The sequence below is a fragment of the Macrobrachium rosenbergii genome, chromosome 49 (assembly GCF_040412425.1).
Source record: "Macrobrachium rosenbergii isolate ZJJX-2024 chromosome 49, ASM4041242v1, whole genome shotgun sequence".
NCBI classification, from domain to species: domain Eukaryota; kingdom Metazoa; phylum Arthropoda; class Malacostraca; order Decapoda; family Palaemonidae; genus Macrobrachium; species Macrobrachium rosenbergii.
In genome coordinates this window covers 42,508,250-42,517,366 of record NC_089789.1, presented here as the reverse complement: position 1 = coordinate 42,517,366, position 9,117 = coordinate 42,508,250, and the positions used below count along the sequence as shown (strand labels likewise).

Here is a 9,117-nt window from a genome sequence, read left to right as displayed (position 1 = left end):
GCTTAGCAGCCCATTGGCATTAATAACACTTTTGAGTTAATAAAACTGTCAGCCACCATAATCCTTTTCCGCTACGCATGAAACGTTTGATAAGCTGCGCTTTTAAACGTGCGTGAATTTCTGGCCGTTTTCTATGAGATCGAATATTAGACCAAAGTCTAGTACCAGACGTTGGATGATGGTAAAGGTGTGACATTCCAAAGAAAACGAGAACCAGGTTTCGATTTCTAGTGGTGGTTTACAAACGAAAACAATAAACCAACATATTTCCCATACAGTATGTGGGAAAAAGTTTCTCGTGTACTCTCAATAGAAAACGGGAACCACGTAATCAAAGACTATGGTTGGAACTCGTAGACCTATGAGTTTTTTCGTCCATTGTGAAAATACTTTCGGCGTTAAGCCATAGTTTACGATCTACAATGTAATTTTGACAGTGGAAATCTACGGGTAGACTACCAAATCACAGTACCCCTTGGTGTTTCAATCCATACCTAACAGCAGCTACAGAACCCTGTGAACACAAGCTCAAGATTGCGTTGACAGTAACGAAGACAAAACCTTTTGGTGTTACTGTGCATCAAAGTAACTTCCTGGAACTTGAATTTTCCACCTAAACCCTACCCAATGAGGGTAAAAGAGTTCTTCAGCAGCGGCAAAGTCGACAGAAGCAGTATGGCTGACAAAGCACAAGTGAGAGCTCTAACAGATCTCAGAATAGCCAGATAAATCCCAAATTACAAAACTCAAGTGGTAAAGCAGCACCTCGGATCTGATGGATGATTTTTTATGGCTGCTGCATTCTCTTGGCTGCCTCCTGCTGAGAACAGAGTTTTGCTCGCTCTCTCCTTCCCGGGTCATTGCAATGCAGGCTTTTCGAGGGGTTAAAAAAATAAATTTTTTTTTTCTTAAGACAAAAGTAACCTTCCCCAACTTTCTGAAAATATTTTCTTACGGTTAAATAAACGAGTGTCCGTAGATTAAGCGTTTTTTATTCTTTCCAGAAATGTTTCAATATACTTCATAATTCAAATACATCCTACACAATCTTTGCACTTATGTCAAACGCATATTATGCCTCTCTGCAATTGAACATAATCACTTAACAAAAACGAATAGCTTACATATAAAACAAATTAGTACCTAAAAATACTAGAAAAAAATTACTGGAATGCATTCACTAATAACAACCATAGTGAACTCTTAACTTCACTATATTTTTGGACAGACTCTCCAATTACAAATTCATATCTGAAAAGAAATAAGACATTCTCCAACACAGATGGGTTTCGAACCCACATGGGACAAATTCATTCATTTCCTATCAGATTTCGCGGCTTGAGAGGGAAAGCCTGTCTAAAAATATTGGGGAATAAGTTGAGAGGGACACCAATATGGCCACTGCAATGCATCAGGCATACGACTTTCTACCATAACAAAAACAGTTAAAAACTTTAAAATATACAATATCTATGCAATTTTTCAACTCGCTCAAATTCTCTCTCTCTCTCTCCAATCCCCCTGACTAGATATATTCCGAAGACAGTAATTTAATAAAAGGGACAGAAGTAGGTTTAAACTGAGAAAGTGGCATTGGAGAATGACAGCCTAAGGAATATATATTCAAATTGACAGATAAAAATTAATTAAACAGAAATCCAGAGAGAGAGAGAGAGAGAGAGAGAGAGAGAGAGAGAGAGAGAGAGAGAGAGAGAGAGAGAGAGAGAGAGAGAGAGAGAGAAACAACCTGAGGAAAGATGCAGAACTTACAAATGTGGAAAAGAGTGGAAATCACAGAACGGGGGTGGAGAGAGAGAGAGAGAGAGAGAGAGAGAGAGAGAGAGAGAGAGAGAGAGAGAGAGAGAGAGAGAGAGAGAGAGAGAGAGAGAGAGAGAGATTCTTCCCTTGCAAATTCGAGGTCAACAGTTTATCCAATCCCCAATACCAACAACCTGGGAGTGTATGTAAGATATTGACATTTCTAAAAAGAAACTTCTTTCCAGATAATTTTTTCATTCCTCGATCCAGGAATACCGTGAAAAACTAACTTGGTATCTCTCAACCAAATAAGTTGATTAGTTTAGTGGCTGTCATCTGGCTTACCTAACATCAACACTTTATATGCAATTGCTTTCTGTGATAAAGAAATCATTGGGATCACTGAAGATGATCCAACCAAACCTTCAGGTCTTTGAACATTGGAAAAGTCAGGAAAGTTCCATGCTATATTATTCCCATTATATAAAAATTACCACCTCTGGTACCTAGACCTTTTAAACCTTCCCTGGCATAACACCACAATTTCTAGCTACATTTACTTAAATGTTAAGAGGTCTAGATTTCTATTTACGGTCAAAACTGACTCTGAATTTATCTTATGCCCTCTTATTCAAAAGTTCATGGCAATATGCCCTTGTGGCAATCAAGATATATTAATTCAAAACACTAAAAAATATTTTACTCTAAAAAATTCAAATAAAATTAGAATTACAAATATAGTGGTTAAAAATAAGGTACACCATTACCAAGTATCTTGATTGTATTCATGCTTAACACTCCCAAGTTGTTTTACAGTTCCGTTTTGAGCAAAAATCCAGTTATTACATAATGCGTTATGGCCAATAATTTCCTATATACAGTACTGTAATCATTAAGAGGCTTGATGAAAAAGTAATTTACATTACTGACGACTGAACAGCATATCCTCCTCTTGAATTATTATTATTATTATTATTATTATTTATTATTATTATTATTATTATTATTATTATTATTATTATTATTATTATTATTATTATTATTATTATTATTATTATTATTATTATTATTATTATTTTGTTTAACCAGGATGAAAACGACTTTTTCTCCTACTAAACTGACAGTTGAAAGAAAGGGAAGTCAAAATATGAAAATTAAAAAATCAAAAGCCAAGGAGGAGCATGAACGAAGTGTCAGTGCATGTATGATATAGCTGGAAGATGATACTACTGGAATAAAGCATATAAAAGTGTGAGAGAGTGACATTAAGAGAAAAACAGTACAGTGAAACCAAATACTGGACAGTTTATACAGTGGGAGACTGAATAACAGAAGAACAAAGAAATGGCAAAGAAAGGCAGAGATGAAGTCTAAATAAAGAGTAGGAAGGTAGAGAGGTTGGTGGCAAGGAGGAGGAGGAATAGATATGAGAGAGAGAGAGAGAGAGAGAGAGAGAGAGAGAGAGAGAGAGAGAGAGAGAGAGAGAGAGAGAGAGAGAGAGAGAGAGAGAGAGTTAAGATGCAGCAATACCAGCCGATATTCTGAAGACAGATACACCTGGGACTGTAACATGAACCAAACGGGAGTTGTCAATTCAAGGTAGCAGAATCAAGACCCATGAAAAACCCCAAAAGACAAGGAAAAAAAAGTCAAAGACCCTAATTATAAAACTAATTCATTATACTGAGGGCAGTTACTAATCAGATCTGCTCTGCATACTCAGTCTAACCTCCTGAACAAGAGCACAGCAGTACTAAGAGTTGAAACCTCTATCAATGCTCAGAAGAATCCTGGATCTATATCTAGATTCATCAATAAATTCTATTTCAACTTCCTTCAGTGATAACCCTACTTCACTGAGCTCCAATGAGTCCCACAAATATTTTGAGACCTCGTGAACTAAAAAGCAAAAACCACATACAAGGGACTAATTACCTGGATTCATGGCAAATGCAATGTGAGTCATGCTTAGCAATGAACATTGAGACGAACTAGCCAATTCTCCTTTAAGGTAAAACCAATCAAAATTGGATTTACCTTATAACTTTACAACCCATCCAAGTATCGTCCAACGCTATCTGCCAAAGTGTTCCCAGGTTATTATTCTAAATTATAACTTGTCAAGTTTGACCCAAATACACATTTATCATCTAAGTTTGATTCAACTCTTCCATGAAACACAAGCCCCTTGTGTCTAGAGCCCTCAGTAAATTAAAAATGCTTTGCATTCTAGTAAAACATACAATGTTTATAACTTTCAACACGAACGAGGTTCTAAAATATTTCTTAACTTTTAAATTTACTAAATTTACGTGCCTAGAGCCATCAGTAAATTAGGAATCAAATCTGTACATAAAAATACTTCGCATTCTAGTAAAACATGTTTATAACTTTCAACATGAACAAGGTTATAAAATGTTTAACTTTCAAATAAATTTACCAAATTTACGTCTCTGTGTGAAATAAATACTGTATACTGCATTCATATTTATATGCCTTTGCTCTATATTAAATTATGGCCAAATCACATTATGTAATCCACCAGACTGAAATACTGTACTGATATAAACACCATCAAACACTTATTTTACAGAGAAACCTTTGCAACACTGTTTAATTCTTTCTATAAAGGATGGCAAAACCAAATTGGGTCTAAACAGATTCTAAGAAACTAGAATTTTAGAAATTCTGCATCAAATACATGTAATTTTATAAACAATTCTAACATATTAGGAGAGAGAGAGAGAGAGAGAGAGAGAGAGAGAGAGAGAGAGAGAGAGAGAGAGAGAGAGAGAGAGAGAGAGAGAGAGAGAGAGAGAGAGAGAAATTGTAAAGTGGACTTAATTTTAGAGCTCAACAAATCTGATTATGAAATTTGAGACCCTCCCAAACCAAAACATTTCAAGTAAACAGATCCTTCATCAAGTTACCCCAACTACGGATGAATATCAAAGACTTACTTTTAACCCTTAATTTCCTGATGAAGAGCACAAGATATGACATTGCAGGAGATATGCTACCCAAATACTCATTTATAAGAAAGTAGTATGACTTAAACCTTTGTCCTAACAATACCACCTTGAACATAAACACTTCCCACTAATTTTACACTCCCCCACCAATAACAGTTTAAAATACAAGAAAATATATGAAAAATTTGTGGTCAGTTTTATAATTAGGCCCTAAAATCTTTCAGATGATCTCAGCATTTCAAGCTAACTTTGTCTCAGATTTGTCCTATCAAGAAACACTTCCACTAAGAAAAGTTGTGTGATATCTACTGTGTTGCTGCGTGGGATCAAAACTGTCCTCTAATCAGAGAGAGAGAGAGAGAGAGAGAGAGAGAGAGAGAGAGAGAGAGAGAGAGAGAGAGAGAGAGAGAGAGAGAGAGAGAGAGAATGTCTTTACGCCATCTGTTTCCATTAAGTAATCTTCAATGAAACTTTTGTTTTTTATAAAGTATATAGTTACTTAATTTCAAATCTTAACAGATATTTCCACTGCATACTATTACACTTTATCCAATAATCATCAAAGAATTACCTAGCTATCACTCACTAGTACTATAAAATTCTAAGCATAAAACTACAATAAAATGAATATGGTAATCCAAATGGTCTTGGAGTCTTGATACTTGAGATATCGGCAGGTGCAAAACTTTTCTTGGCTCTTGTACATTCAGTTCTAGTTGGTTATAGCTTTCCTCTTGAAGATTTGATCAGCTATGGATGAAGCTATCCTCTCCATTACAACTTATCTTCCCAGGAACATCAGTTGTATACCTAGAATGATGAGGAAAGATTAAGAAAGAACTGACACTGATATTAAAACAGGTTTTATAAAATACTTAAAAAAATCCTTATTTGATGGTGATATTTGTAGTGTGGGGCAAGTTCAATGCTGGTTATCTTTTTTTTTTAATGGGTACAGTAATTTGTATTACAAAAAGTAAAACCATTATCAAACCACTTACCCACACTGATACCTACTGCATACTGTATACCTGCATTAAAATTTATATTTACAGTTTGTTAATTGAATGTTTTAAGTTACTTTCAATACTTTATACTGTATTTTATGAGTAATTGCAAACGTAAAACTCTTAATGAGCAAAAAAATAGCATAACCTTAAGGTTCCACAAGCTCAATATGGAATAAAAGTTTTATGAAGGCAAGTAAAATGTTCCTCTGGTCACAGACACTACAATATAGGGCAGGCCAGGGTCCAAATTTTTGTAATAATTGCAAAAATAAAGTGCAAGTTATATGATTCACATCTGGCGTGTGAATAGTTATAATCTATAACAAAACCACTCAAGAACAAAATAGCATCTAGCCTGCAGGGAATTATGGGAAGGAAGAGAGGGCAGGCAAAAGGACCACTGCCTACAAAGGCCGCCTCACTCCAAGGGCCCAACTTCTGATGATATGCCTATAAGCTACCTTGGCAAATTTTGAATAAAACTCAGCCTACATCTACATGGCATAACACACTCTCCGTAAGCTCAATCGAGTTTTGTGGGCTTGCATGCCCAGGCTAGCAATGGGTTCCTAAAACCTTAAATTGCTCACACTGGTCAAACAAAGCTGCCATTGAAAAATGACCCTAATATTTTCAGCTGAAAGTGATGTGTAAGGTATACTAAGTATTCAGATATCCTTTAACTCATAATAAAAATCACTAAAAAACACAAATTGTAGAGTACCGTAGCCCATTCCATTAACGGGTCTTATCTTCCATTTAGGAAACTAATTTGAGTAATACTTTGTAGTAAATAAGTAGAGAAGATTAATGAACTTCAGTTTCAAATTAAGTATTTGATTAAGTATCATTTTTGAATTCACTTTAAACCTGTTTCAAATCACTGCTATTTAACCAACTGGTTCATAGCCACGTAAAACAAATCTAGTCCTTTGGGAATCCTACTTTAGAGCTGTTTACTCTGTCACAGGGTCCGGTTAAACAGTATTTCACTTTTAACCAGATACTTGACAAAACCTAGTGCAGTAAAAGAAAATTTACTCAAGGTCCAAAAGCTTTTTTTTTAACCTATATTTCAGATCTCTATATAAATTTGTTCTCAACTGCAACACAAGTGTAAGTATTAACTAATTAAGCTAGAAACGCTGTTGAGTGAGGTCATCTTGACATTCATTTGGGGTTAGAGAATAGTCTCAACCCTCTTTAATTACTGACTCACCAATTTAAGCTGCATACTGTGTACTGGTTCAGTTGTACATTATTATACCTTAACCTGTATGAAATACTTAGTTGCTTTACACAAATAACCCATGAAATTGAGGAAAACCACAATACATACATTCAACTAATGCCAACAACTGCAATTAAAAGATCCCAGCTGGCAGGCACAAAATAGTAACACCAATCCAATATTGTACATGTTATGTTGTTCAGTTTCCTGGAAAATAAATAAGTATAAATACTACACAAATTAAAAGCAAAAGGTCTTCAATTGCCATAAGGTTTGTTGCAAAACTGTTAAACATTTACCTTATTTTACAGGTAAAAGGTGTATTTTCGTGCATAGCCCTTTTCAGAAGTTCACAGTAATGTGACCAAAAGTAATAAATTGATACTACACAGAAATCTGGTAAACTCAAATAGGGGTGGGGTGGACCCTGATTTTTTTTTACCCATAAGGAAACCCAAAAGTAATATTTCAGTGCATACAGTATATTGAAGATAAAAACCCAATAGTAAAACACTTTAATAATCCTTTAAAGACATTTTATCCATTAGGTAAATTGGAACTTTAAGTTTACTTCAAACAAGTTTAGATAATGATTTTGTTATATAATGACCTATTAACTTGCATTCATTCAAAATGAGATACACAGGTATATATACAACTGGGCATTTTGTTGGTACAAGTACATAAAAGTAACAACGTGGGGCATTTCTGTTACTAACTCTGTTAGTCAACACCAGATCATGCTGGTGACTAATTTGATTTTTCTTTTTTGTCAGGTGACTTTCTAAGGCAAAATGGACTCTCAAAAAATATCTGCATGCATGCTCGATACTAACCTAACTCTTCCTAGAGAACTCTAACACACAGATGCTGGCTCACTGTCAGTAGTTGTAAGAAAATAGCACTTTAAAATTCCACCAAGCATTGTGTGTGTCAGGAGAACTCAAGCTCCTACCATTAACCATGGGCAGCCTAAGTCAAACATGTACTGCATATCCATCTTGACCTTTTTTTTGACAACTAACACTTTTCAAGATACTTGAAGGCAGAAGTATTACATCTTCCCCGCTCTTTAGAGGAGGAAGCATCACTTACGTCTCCCCCAGGAAGTACGGGGTTGTTTAGTAAGCTCAATTCTTCACCAACTCTTTCCTTGTTTTACCATTAAAAGCTTACTCTTCCTAAGCCATCAATCATGCAGTCTCTCATTTGGAACTAACTGCCCTATTCACGTTACCTGCAATGCTGTCTCATTTTACCTGAGATATCTAATACTGTCCTGCCTCTCACCTTTTCAACATACTTTCTTCTTTCCAAATATAATTGTAAGGTGCTAAGTTCAAATATAACTAAGGTGTTACTGTCATTTTGCGGCTATCAGCAGTACTCGAAGCGAAGGTGACGCTATGATGTCTACTGATTATTCAATCAAAATTTCCTGATTAACCTCGTGCTCCACCCTTCCCACCAAGCTAGAGCCTTCCATCCTAGGTGTGATTGAATTTACAAGAGGTGTCAAACATGACACAAGCGTGAAAATAAAAAACTGTCCAAACTATATTTCATCTACCAAAAATTCTCACTATCTTTAAGAACTCAGGAAAACCCCAGTTTCCCACTGAACGACTTGCTATGGCTCAGTGCCCCATCCACTTTCCTACTTGGCCCTTTGGGTTCCCTAATTGATAACACACCAGGTTCAGAAAAATACAAAGCAGCTCCAAACATGGACCACGAGGTGCAAACAACACAGAAAACAGACACTGGCCCTCAACATGGAACTACGTGTTAGATATTTTCGTAAATCTATTTGGGAGCATGTACAAAATGAACTCTAACTTACCAGTTACAAAAACGCACAAATAGCATGAAAACTTCCAAAAGGGTAGTACCACTCCCTTCACCGGAGAAACCCATTCTGAAAGACTTGCTGCTAGCTACCTGTCAATACCCAAGGACCATTAGACACGAGGTACCAGGAACTTGAGTATCCTTGGAGGAAAAAAATCTTGACTCAAAATTTTCATTTACAAGAACAGTTGTCATTATTAATACGATGATAGTATATTAGGGAATCAGCTCGATATACGAAAGGCATTATTGATATCTAGGAAACAATGTTTATTCTTTTAGCTAATGATTAGTT

General features: G+C 35.6%; 1 long non-coding RNA gene across 1 annotated transcript; it reads right to left on the bottom strand.

The window, feature by feature from the left end:
• Positions 1–5,335: 5,335 nt before the first annotated feature.
• On the bottom strand, positions 5,336–8,871 carry LOC136832442 (uncharacterized). The gene is made up of 3 exons (XR_010851209.1): positions 8,815–8,871; positions 7,080–7,178; positions 5,336–5,540 (listed from the first exon to the last, which is right to left on the bottom strand). It is a non-coding gene; the product is annotated as an uncharacterized lncRNA (long non-coding RNA).
• Positions 8,872–9,117: the final 246 nt, after the last annotated feature.